Consider the following 12089-nt stretch of genomic DNA (forward strand, 5'->3'; position numbering starts at 1 on the left):
ACGGGAAGCCACAAGACTATTTCAACAGCAGGGTGCCCTCCGAGATTTATATCCATGTGGTTCTTTGGTGTCCCGTGCCCCTTATGAAATCCTGAATTCCTGAGGTCAGAGCCTGCTTTCATTCGCCCTTGTAGCCCCAGCCCCTGGCCCAGGGCCCAGCACCCGGTGGTGCGAGGGGCATGAACTGATGGAAAGGACCGTGTGCTTCCAAGACGACTGCCCCTTCCGTCCGTCTCTGCAGCCCCAGTGCCTGGCGGGGTCTGGCACGTGGAAGGTCCTCCTGTGCTCCTCCGGTCATCAGGCTCCTCGTAAACCCAGAACTTTCCCCGAGAAGCCTTTAGGCTTCCTCCATACCAGAAAATCACCTCCCATCTCTCTGGTCTTCATGCACAATTTAACCTACCTGGTTCCCGTGTGTTTCTTGTTCTTCGCCCCCGGAGCCTGATGGGGACATTGACTTAATCCCCTGTTCACACGGTGTGCCTGGCACACTCCAAGTGTGCGCGACCCGCAGCATCAGCCCTTTCCCTCCTCGACTTCTCACTCGAACAACAGCCCAGACGTGGGCGTTCTCATCTCCGGCTTCCCGAGTGGGTGACGGAGAGGAAGCCTGCCCAATAAATGAAGAGCTGGATCAGAAGCCCAAGTCCTGCGGATCCTGCAACCTGGCTTCTCTTCCGTCCTCACCACGTGTAGGAAGCCAAAAATGTATTTTCAGCTCCATCAGCCTATGTTTAATAAAAAGGCCTTTCTATGGGTCCAGCATTAGAGAAAAGTACTCAACAGCTTCATCCTTTCTGTGTGCCTGTGCGTGTGCGTGCACGTGCGTGTGTGTGCACGTGCACGTGTGCATATGCGTGTGGGCATGTGTGCGCGTGCCCACACACACGCAGACACCAGCATGCGTACTTGCTGCTGTGCACCCAGTGCTCACTCCCATGGATGCTGGACTCACCACAGTTGCCTCCAGGAATTCAGAGGCCAGTGGGGATATTTGGTTTATTTTTAAATTAAAATATCATAGGATATATTAGTCAAGGTCCAGTTATCTTAACAGAGAATTTAGTGTGAAGAAATGGAAGCTGGTTTAAAGTTGCTGACTCAGGGGCACCTGGGTGGCTCCGTCAGTGGGGCCCCGTGACTCTTGATCTCAAGGTTGTGAGTTCAAGCCCCACGATGGGTGTAAAGATCACTTAAAAATAAAATCTCTCTCTTTTTTTTAGATTTACTTATTTTAGAGAGAGAGAGCACACAAGAAGGGCAGGAACAGAGGGAGAGGGAGGGAATCTCGAGCAGACTCCCCGCTGAGCTCAAAGCCTGAGGCAGGCTTCATTCCATGACCCTGAGATCATGACCTAAGCCAAAATCAAGAGTAGGCCGCTTAGCCAACTGAGCCACCAGGCGTTCCCTGCCCTCCCCTCCCCCGTGCCAAAAATAAAATCTTAAAATGAAATAAAATAAAGTTGCTGACTCAGGAATTGAAAGGCCAAGAAGAAAACACTGAGATAGTGTGGAGGGAGCAAGGGCAGGAAGCCGCCTCCCTCCTCGGGCTGGGGGTGGGCGAAGCGGGGAGGCTGGATTATTAAATGTAAACACTTGGAGATGGGTCCTGCGGGCCTGGGACCCAACCCTGGGGAAGGGGTGCCCCAGAGGCTGAGGCATGGTGAGGGTGCTCTTCAAGGACGGGCAAAACCACCAACTGGATCCTTGCTGCTAAGGCAAGGAGCCGCTAGTGCGACAGCGGTGTCGCTGGGGTGAGACTCACAGGAAGAGCAAAGCGCACAGACGTCCTCAGGGAGCAGCCCCGAGGAGCAAGTCCCTTCTCTCCGACCCACCCCGCGATGGCCGAGGAGTTCCTCCCTCTCTCTCTCCTGTCCCCTTTCCCCAGTCCTCACTGGCCTGGAAGCATGTGCAGACCCTAACCTAGGGCCAGCGGACAGAGCAGAACAACGTGGTTTCCTCAGTGCCAGCTCCAGCCTCAGTGTGGAAGGGGGGGGCTGGAGATAAAAGGCGGCAGCTTACTACCTGACACACCAGGTAGGGAAGGCTCCGGGCTAGAAGCTGGTCTCCAACCCTGCCCCTTCCACTGACTTGCTCTGTGGCTTGAAGCGAGTCACGTCACTTCTCGAAGCCTCCGTTTCTTCTGCCACAGAACGAGAGGGGAACGCTAGCCTCCTGCTTCTCAAGCTGTGGTTCTCAGACCAGAAGCATCGCAATCACTTGGGAACGTGTTGGAAATGAGGAAACTCCGACCCCCTTCCCAACGTCCAGGGTCAGACTGTGCGTCTCAGCAAGATTCCCACTGCAAGTCAAGTTTGAGAAGAGCTGTGCTAAGTGGCCCTCCGTGCCAGGCGCATGGCAGGTGATCACAGCAATGCAAGAGAAAGACGTGAGGCTTATGGTCAGACAAATCTGATTTAAATCCTCACTCTGCCCTTAGCTTCTCTCGACTTCAGTTTCCTCTTTTGAAAAAGCCAGGGGTGGAGGGGCATTCCATGAAACTCACAGGAACGTGGTAAGGATGAAATGAGGTGAGGTATGCAAATGCTCCCAGCACCCGCAGGGCTCGAGATGACCTTGTGGAAAGCCTTGTAGAGTCAGTGCTGGTCAGGACACCGGGACAGGCTTCCTAGGAGTAATACTGAAGCCAGGCCTTCAGGAATTTAGAGGTTGTGAACAGACAAACCCCACTCCAAAGAAACTGGAATCTGAAAAGACTTTTAAAAAAATCTGGAAAAAAAAAATCTGTGTTCTCTTCTCTAGAACTGTCTCTAGGTAATGCAGTAGGAAGGGAGGACTGCTTTGTATTGGTCATGTGACCTTGACGTCACGATGACGCTTCTGGCCTCAGTCCCCATAGCTGTAAAATGGAATCATTTTGTGATAGACATTACTTATATAATGATAAGATATTTGTGTAGTGGTTTATTTTGTTCTAAAGAATGATTCCAGTGCTTCCAGTTTGGGGAACTGATCGTGCCATAATCCAGAATGGGACCTTTAGGAGGATGAACTAGCTTGCAGTGGGAACTGGGGCATGCAGGAATTTAAGGTTCTTGTAGGACTCCAAGTAGAGATGTCCAGTAGCGTTGCCTGTATAGAATGAGAACAGGCTATGTTCGTGGACGTGTGCCTGATTTGTCCTACTTCACTGCTCAGTGTAAAGATATGGTCAATCTTTTTTCTTCAGATTAACTGCTCAAGCCCTCACCTGCTTGTCTCAACAGAAAGTTCAATCTCTCTCTTAAGACACCTGCCTCCTTCCCAACTAGCCAAGAATTCCAAAGGTTCTGCAGATTCAAGTCCTCACTTCACTGTTGCAATGACTGACCACTGTCAGAAGGTGTCGCTGTTTAACACCAGTCCTGCGCAAGTGCCTAAAGGCCACCCTCTCTTCCCTTTCCCTGAACAGAAACGCATGGCTAGGCACTGCCCAGAAATGAGCCCTCCGCCTCCATCAGTGGATGCTCAGCCACCGGACCCTTGTGGCGTGCTGTCCTTTGAGGCTTTTGATGCCCTTCCACCAGCTCCAGGACCAGGGACAAGATCACAGTGTCCTCCTGCTGGCTGTCGGGACTGTCAGCCCTCAGGAGCAAGTGCTTGGGGGGGTTGGAGGTCTCAGGCCTTCTTCTCCCCAGGAGTGCTGGATTCCTATATAAATTGGCCCATGCTCCCTTCAGGTTCTCTCCTGGACCCATGACACCCTCTTTTCCCAGAACAGTGTGAGTGGCCGAGTCTGAGTCCAGAGACCCTGCACAGAACCAAAGGAGGTCAGCCCCAAGGCATTTTGCTTGAAAACTGCATTTCTGTCTTGCTGTTCTTCTGCTGTCTAGAAAGGTTTGGGAGTCTCTGCCTGGATTCCATGAGTGAGGTCACACTGGGACTGGGGCTGATGAACAATGGGAGCTCAACAAAGCAAGGAGCGACCTGAGCCACCCCGAGGCTGTGGAGGGCAAAGCATGGGCAGAGCCAGGCAGGGGGCTGAGCACGGAGACTGGTGGAAGGAGGGTGCTGGGTCCCAGGTCCGGGAGGATGGAGGGCCGAGTCTCAAGGAGGAGGATGGAAAAGGGACCAGGCAGCTCTAAATCACGGGTGGTCTAAATGCAAGCCTTCGGGAGAGGGTCACGGACACGAGCGTGAGGCTGAAGTGGGGATAGGGATGAGGAAGTGGGGGTAGCTTTTGAATGAAGGAATGGCATAGCTGGAAGGAACACAAAGATTTATTCTTTTTTTTTTTTCCTTAAAGATTTTATTTATTTATTTGACAGAGAGAGACAGCCAGCGAGAGAGGGGACACAAGCAGGGGGAGTGGGAGAGGAAGAAGCAGGCTCCTAGCAGAGGAGCCTGATGTAGGGCTCGATCCCAGAACGCTGGGATCACGCCCTGAGCCGAAAGCAGACGCTTAACGACTGCGCCACCCAGGCGCCCCTAAAGATTTATTCTTAATATCACTAATTTTAAGGACAAAGATCCTGACGCTGAAAAGGTTAAGTGAACTGAGACCACTTAGCTAGTGAGAAGAAGTTCATTCCGTTTACCATGTGTTTATTGAGCGTCTGTATTTGAAGAATTATTCGAAGCCCTGTGAGCGATACCACCTGGTGAAGACAAAGTCCTTGCTGTCAACAAATGGGGGATAGAGGTCAGGTTATGCATGTCAGGGAGAAGGGAACGTGGTTGGACCAGGCTCTGAGCAGGGGCCTCACATCACCCAGTCTCCTTTCATCTTCACAGATACCACGTGAGCGGAACTTTATTATCTTTGATTGTCAGATAAGGACCTTAACCGCCAGGAGAAGATACACTAATTAGAGGAAGATTCAGAATCGAAACCCAGGTCTATCTGGTGGCAGGATCTAAGATCCTTTCCTAACACTCTTCTAATTCAGGAAACGAAGGCCGGATGGGTTCAAAGGAAGAAACTGCCCCCATCTCTCTGGGCGTTGTGGGAAGCGTTTCGTGAGAAGAGTTAGTACTGGATCGGTGAGAAGACACGGAAAGAAAGCCACGGGGCAGGGGAGGGTAAGGTGGAGAGGTGGCCATCGTGGACGGGAAGACTGCAAAGGAGATTTGTGTGCGAGGACAGGCACAGACCTCAGCAGCACTGGGACCAGAGTCCATGTGGGGCAACAGCAGGGACAAGGAGGGTGTGGGAATTTAGGGCCATATCATATACAGACCCTTGTAAGGCTGGAAGAGAAACTTGCACTTAATTTGCAGATGCTGTTTCAGCGGGGAGATGACACACGCTCAGAGCCGGGCTGTGGGAAACGGAACTTGTCAGCATCTGGATGTTGGTGCGAAAGTGAGAAACTGGAGACAGAGGACCCGTTCAGAAGTTGCGGAAATACACCAGGGCCAGAAATAAGTGGGTGTACTGTGGAGCTGGGAATACGATCATGACCTGATTTATGTAGTTATAATGTACAAGTGTCTCAATGCGACCCATCCATATCATAATGATATAATTGCTGAGTACATCTATTCAATAATAACAGAGATATCTGCTGAGTCCTTACTACATACTGAGCACTTTGCTAAGTGCTTTATAAGCACTAATTCATTTACTACTCGTAGCAGCCTTATGAAGGTGGAAACTATCATTACCCTCATTGTACAGCTGGGGAAATGAAGGCTTTGAGCAAATAGGAAACACACCCAAGGTCATATAATTAGTATCTGCAGAAAACGGAACTCAACCCCGATTTGTTTGACTGCAGAGTCCATGCTGTGCCCTGCATGTTGCATACTCAGCCCTCATGGCCATCTCTTCCTGGCTCGGCCTCCCCTAAATTAACAAGCTTTTGATGGAAATGTACCAGCAGCCTGGTAGAGCGGAACGTGGAATCCTGGTTCAACTACTCACGAGCCGAGTGCTGTCGGGCGTGTTGCTTGACCACCCAAGTTTCTGTTCTTTCTGTGGAGTGGAGACCGCAGACCGACTCTGAGGGCTGCGGAGGTGATTACGCGTGGGAGTGCGTGGGTTATCCCTACACAGTGCCTGTCACCTCGTCACAGGTCTTTGGTAAGTGCTGGTTGTTAATAATAATACTAAAAGGGCCTTCAGATGAGGGCATTCAGGCTGACGAAAAGACTAGAGATGACATCATGTGAGGACCAGTAAAGAGCAGTGGCGGGTTTTACCTGGAGGACGGCAGCAGTAATAGTCACCTTCAAATGTACAGGGTTGTCAAATGGGAGGAGACAGGGAAGACTCATTCTGTGTGGCTCGGAAGGGCAGAACCGGGACCAAGGAGGCTACTCTCAGAGTTTCTAACCACCTGAGGTGACTCACATTGAGAGAGGCTCCTTTTGAGGTGGCAGGATTGCGTTACTGGAGGGTTTCCAGAGAAAACTTGTGCAATCCATTTAGAAGGGAGGTTTATGACAGCAAGTCTTCCATGGGGGTGTGTAAGAATCACTCTGACAGCTTGCTAAAACACAGATCGATGAGTCTGCTTCCAGAAATTTTGCTTCATAAGACCTAGGGTGGGGTCTGAGACTTTGTGTCTGTAACCAGTCCCCAGGTGATATGCTGCGGCTGGTCCAGGTGTATGCTTGGGGACCCTTACACCCTCAAGAAAGCAGCCGTTTCTAAATCCCAGGCCTGTTTGGTTGGTTCATGAAATGCATCAGTGTTTCACAATGCTATATGTGTTCAATTCGAAGGACTGTTCTTTATTCTGAGACTATGACCTTCTGACTTTTTCTGGTATTGAGATTTTCTTTCTTTCGTGTAAGGAGGACCAAGAGGTGGTGGTTCTTCGGTTTGTTGTTTTTTTTTTTTTTTAAGATTTTATTTATGTATTTATTTTGAGGTAGAGAGAGAGCACACATGCGCGCACGAGTGCGGGGAGGGGCAGAGGCAGAGGGAGAAAGCAGGCTCCCCGCTGAGCAGGGAACCCGACCTGGGGCTGGATCCCAGGACCCTGGGATCATGACCTGAGCCAAAGACAAGACACTTAGCAGACGGAGCCACCCGGGCGCCCGGTTCGTTGGTTTCTTCACATGACAGAATCACAGACTGGCAACTGTGGGATGGTCCTCAATTTTTTAAGCAATCTTTTTGGTCCATGTACTCCTAAAATTGAGGACACCCGGCCCTTGGGTGAGTAAGAGTTTAGGCAAAGTGGTTTCTCAAAGAGATCCCTTCCAAAGTGAAGTTCAGGTGTCTTTTAAAAAGGCATTACACACCTCTTTGCCTGGCTGAACAGCTTGCTCGGAACATATTTGATCTTTTATTGACGCTTCCAGTGATCATTAGGCACATCTATTACCATAACGAGCTCTCAGAGCCGCAACCATGCCCTCAGGGAGGGTCCTTAGAGAGGACTGTTTGTCCCTCATTAAACTGCCCAGGCTGCTTTTCTGTTCCCACGTAGCAATCGCAATACCTCTGCGGTTCTCTCCCACCACACAGCTGTCCCTTCATGTATCAGCTTGTTCCTCTGCCCATCATCCAAAGAACGTCAGGCTCCCGAGTTTATTAAATCAGTGGTTTCATTTTACGCATCAATTTAAGTCAACAGCCTGTGACTTTGAAACCATTTATCTCTTACAAGGGGTAAGGGCACAGAATCAGTAAAAGATCAAGGAGAGTTGCCCCTTTCTGTTGGGAAATGGTAATGACAGATAATTCTCACTGGAAACTCACTACATGCCGGAACTTATCTGGAGCAGTGAGGTAACTTTGCCCCGGGTTAATACATGGGAGTCAGGATTCAGATAGGACTGTCAGAATGAAATGGGCACGGCTAGCCTTTACTCTATCTGGTTCACTGCTGTTGCCGACAGTGAGCAGCTAAAGCCTGGCCACCGAATAAATGAAGAGATAGAGGTGTTATTGTCTGTAGGCAGTGCTTATCTGCTGATAGTTTTGGTTTAAGGGATGTTCTGACATTGTTCGAAGAAATTGAAATTATTCTCATTCGAGGATCAAATTGGGAATCAGATGAGTTGAGGACACTGACCTCGTGCTGGGTCCTGGGCACCTGGAGATTAGGAGAGCTGCCCTTGGGAAGGAGGGTAAAGCGGGGAAGTGCTCTGGGCTGCCGGTGCCAAGGATCGAAATGCAATGCCGTCATTTCTGCGCCAAGACCGGTCATTCTGAGACATTGGCTTCAGTCCTTCCTATCTAGAAAGCCCTGAGGACTGCTCATGACAGCAAGCTGGAAAAGGAGACCAGTGGCTGAATGTCCTTTGTCGTGGCTCGTCTCAAGCAAACTGCTGGCATGTGTGCTATGAGAGACACGGGACAGGCCAAATGGCACAACCAGTTACTGGGTCTGCAGTTACTACAGTTAAAATGACCATGACGGGGCGTCCAGCTGGCTCAATCGGTAGAGCGTGAGACTCTTGATCTCGGGGTGGTGAGTTCAAGCCCCACGTTGGGTGCAGAGATATGAATAAATAAACTTAAAAAAAAAAAGTAACCGTGACATTTCATAATGTTAGTAAGGGTGTGGGGAAAATGTTACTCTTAGACTCTGTGGATAGCATTTTTGGAGAGCAATTTGGCAATCAGTTTTAAACTATCAAAAGAAAGTTAAGATTTCATGAGTTCAAAAACATGTGTGATAATGAAAATTTACTGGAACTTTGCCCATCGTAACAAAAATTTGGAAACAACTTAAATGTCCTTTAATAGCATATTGATTGGCTACATTAAGCAATCTCTTATTAAGCAATACCCATGCACGCACACACACACACACACACGCCTATCTATGTATGCACACACATACACATTGAACTACAAAGAAGCCGTTAAAAATGTCTATAGCATGTGGTTAAGTTTTAAAAAGCAAATTATAAAGCTCACGTTGAGTTGATCTTGTTTTGTAAAATCATATAAATATGTGTACATGGGCCTAAAGATACTTCTAGAAGTACGACCATAAATAGGTGAATTTCAGTTTTCTCTGGACAGCATTCCTCTCCTGAACTGCTCTCATTCCCTTGGACCCAAATAACTCACCTGGCTAACTCCTATTCATCCTATTCATTCCACTGCGTGTCTGCTGAGTCATTAATTTCTCCCAGAAGCCCTGCTGAACTGCGTATAAAAATGACTCGTCGCCTGTCTCCCTAGGACCACGTAATTCCTTATTGTAGTACTTACAGTGATTTATAATTGCTTCTTGATTGGTCCAGATCTCCCACAATGGTCTGTCAGAGAATGGACTGTGTCTAGTTCACTACTATATCCCCAGTACTTTTCACAGTTCCTACACATCAGTAATCACTGAATGAATGGCTATAGACACCGTTATTCTCCACCTAGAATCAATTCCCCTTCAACTGCTGGATGTTGCTCTATCTGCTGGAACCATGGACACTCTGGCCATCATTATAGAAGCTATCTTGGGAATGACAGGGTCATTCTCAGAGTCTGAGAAGATAGGAAGAACTGGGTCTTTCGAAATATCATTGAGCCAGTGAATTAACCAACTCTGGGTCAACGTACGTTCAGATTTCTTGCTCCAGGAGAATATAAACACCCTTCTTGTTGCAACTCTTTGAGCTACCTGCAGCCAAAAGCATCACAAGTGAGAGACTGAGTGAAGGAATGAATGAATGAATGAATGAATGAATGACTCCATCCACTAGCGTGGGAAAGCCAACTCCTCTACAATCAAATTAAGGTCTTGTCTTGGAAACTTGGAAAACTGCTTACTGTCCTTAAGAAAGTCAAGGTAATAAGACAATAAAATCTTGACTATCTGGAAGTTAGCTTATAGTTTTGTGGATAAACTTTGAGGTGAAAGCTGCACTTTGCAAGGGAAAGGAACCTCTTACTAGGGCTTAAAAGAATAACAAAGAACATTCTTAGAGAAGTTTCAGAGTCAATAAACATTCAGTCCAATGTCCTAATTGTTAGCAAGCATAAGCATAACTTGGAAACCTTTGTTAAAAGCCAATTCCTGGGCCTCACCTCTGAAGATTTAGATTCAATGTGATGTATGAGTCCAGAACCCTGCATGTTAGCGTGTATTCTGATGTGGGTGGTCTGTAAGACTACACTTCAAGAAACCCAAGTCTTAAACTTCCACTTTATATCAATGGAACCGAATCAAGGAAATAGTGTTTCACCCAATAATCAAGGGAACATATTCCAATGATGGAAAGATCCAGAAGATGGGAGCCATATTTTGGCTTATCTATTCACCAGAATAAGACACTGATCAGGCAGGTCACTTAGGCCCCCCAAGTCTGCGTATAGCCATTTATTAAAAACAATGTGGATCAATAGTCCTTTGCATTGCTACCCCTCAGAACCGTTGTAAGGACCAAATGATCTCAGTAGCTGTGATGTACAAATGTAAGAGAATGCTCTTTGCTAGGACTCTGGTGTTCATTGAGCTCCTTAACAAAAAATTTATTTGTGTTCATTAGGTTATATTCGTTATGAAAGAAATAGGGACTCACATTTTAGAAAGACTGCTACATTGTCAAACTGTACAGGGGATTTTACTTACTTTCCGGTTGATCTGAGAACGTGTTAACCAGAACATCCCATTCCTAAGCTTTCATGTAAATAATGCACCTTTATTAACAATAAGGTGCATTCATGAGGAGACTCCTCGTCTAAGGAAGCTTCCTTGAGGGGCGCCTGGGTGGCACAGTGGTTAAGCGTCTGCCTTCGGCTCAGGGCGCGATCCCAGCGTTGTGGGATCGAGCCCCGCATCAGGCTCCTCCGCTATGAGCCTGCTTCTTCCTCTCCCACTCCCCCTGCTTGTGTTCCCTCTCTCGCTGGCTGTCTCTGTCTGTGTTAAATAAATAAATAAAATCTTTAAAAAAAAAAAAAAGGAAGCTTCCTTGACTTGGGCAAAAATTAATGGGCCTACCCCCCACAGAATGGAGGGAAGTATCTGCAAATCATATGTCTGATCGGGGTTAATATATAGAATACATAAAGAACCCCTAAAACTCAACAATAAAAAAAAAAGATTCAAAAATGGGCAAAGGATTTCAGAAGACGTTTCTCCATTTGAATGGCCAATAAGCACATGAAAAGATGCACAAGAGAGGGTGGGGAGGAGCAGAGGGAGAGGGAGAAGAAGACTCCCCACTTCCCCACTGAGCGGACCCTGAGATCATGACCTGAGCTGAAGGCAGACACTTAACCGACTGAGCCACCCAGGCGTTCCATGTGAACGTATTTCATACCACCGAACTGTACGCTTAAAAATAGTCAAAATGATCATTGTTACGGTATTTTACCACTATAAGAAATCCATGGGCCCAAGATAACAAACTGCATGATTCCATTGGTATTACCTTGACCTTTGAAAAAGAAGAAACTGTACTACTGAGAACAGAGCAGTGGTCTTCATGGGCTGAAGGTGGGGGAAGGATGTGACTTCAAAGGAGGGAGTTTTTTGGGGTGATGAAACTGTCTAGATCCTCATTGTGTTGGTGGTTACAAGAACCCTTACCTGTGCTAAAATTCATAAACTGTATGCTAATGATAAGCACCTTCACTCTATGTTAATTTAAAAGATAATATTAATTAACTGGCCCAACTTGAGGTTACTATTTTTCTTGCCTCAGCAATAGCAGCCCAAAAGGTTGAGGTTTATGGAGACACAAAAAAAGAATCAAAGAAGCAGGTGGGTAGGTAGGAAGAGAGAATGAGAAGATGCAGGCTGGGTTAACAACTGTTCTGAGCACTTTTTCATTGATTTTCTTTTTTGAGAGTTGTCCCCTAAAGCTCAGTCTTATTTACTTACTGAGGTGTCCTCCTCCTCTTCCCAAGGGTAAAACTATTCTGATTACCAGTAATTTCGTGGTTTCTCCTGCAAGGCATTAAACACTTTAGTCCAAAGTTGATTTTTAGGTGGAATGTAACTTTCCAGATTACCTCCTACCCCAACAATACTCAGAACGGTTAAGCTTTTTTTTTTTCAAGGTTTATTCATTTATTTGAGAGAGAGAGAGATCTAGAGATATAACTTGAAACAGATCTATAATTTTAAATTTTTTAGTAGCTACCTTTAAAAAGTAAACACAGCAAGTGAAATCAACTTTAATATTTTATTTAACCCAGTACATCAAAACATCATTTCAACATATAATCAATATAAAAA

Source organism: Ursus arctos, unplaced genomic scaffold (genome assembly GCF_023065955.2).
Source record: "Ursus arctos isolate Adak ecotype North America unplaced genomic scaffold, UrsArc2.0 scaffold_12, whole genome shotgun sequence".
NCBI classification, from domain to species: domain Eukaryota; kingdom Metazoa; phylum Chordata; class Mammalia; order Carnivora; family Ursidae; genus Ursus; species Ursus arctos.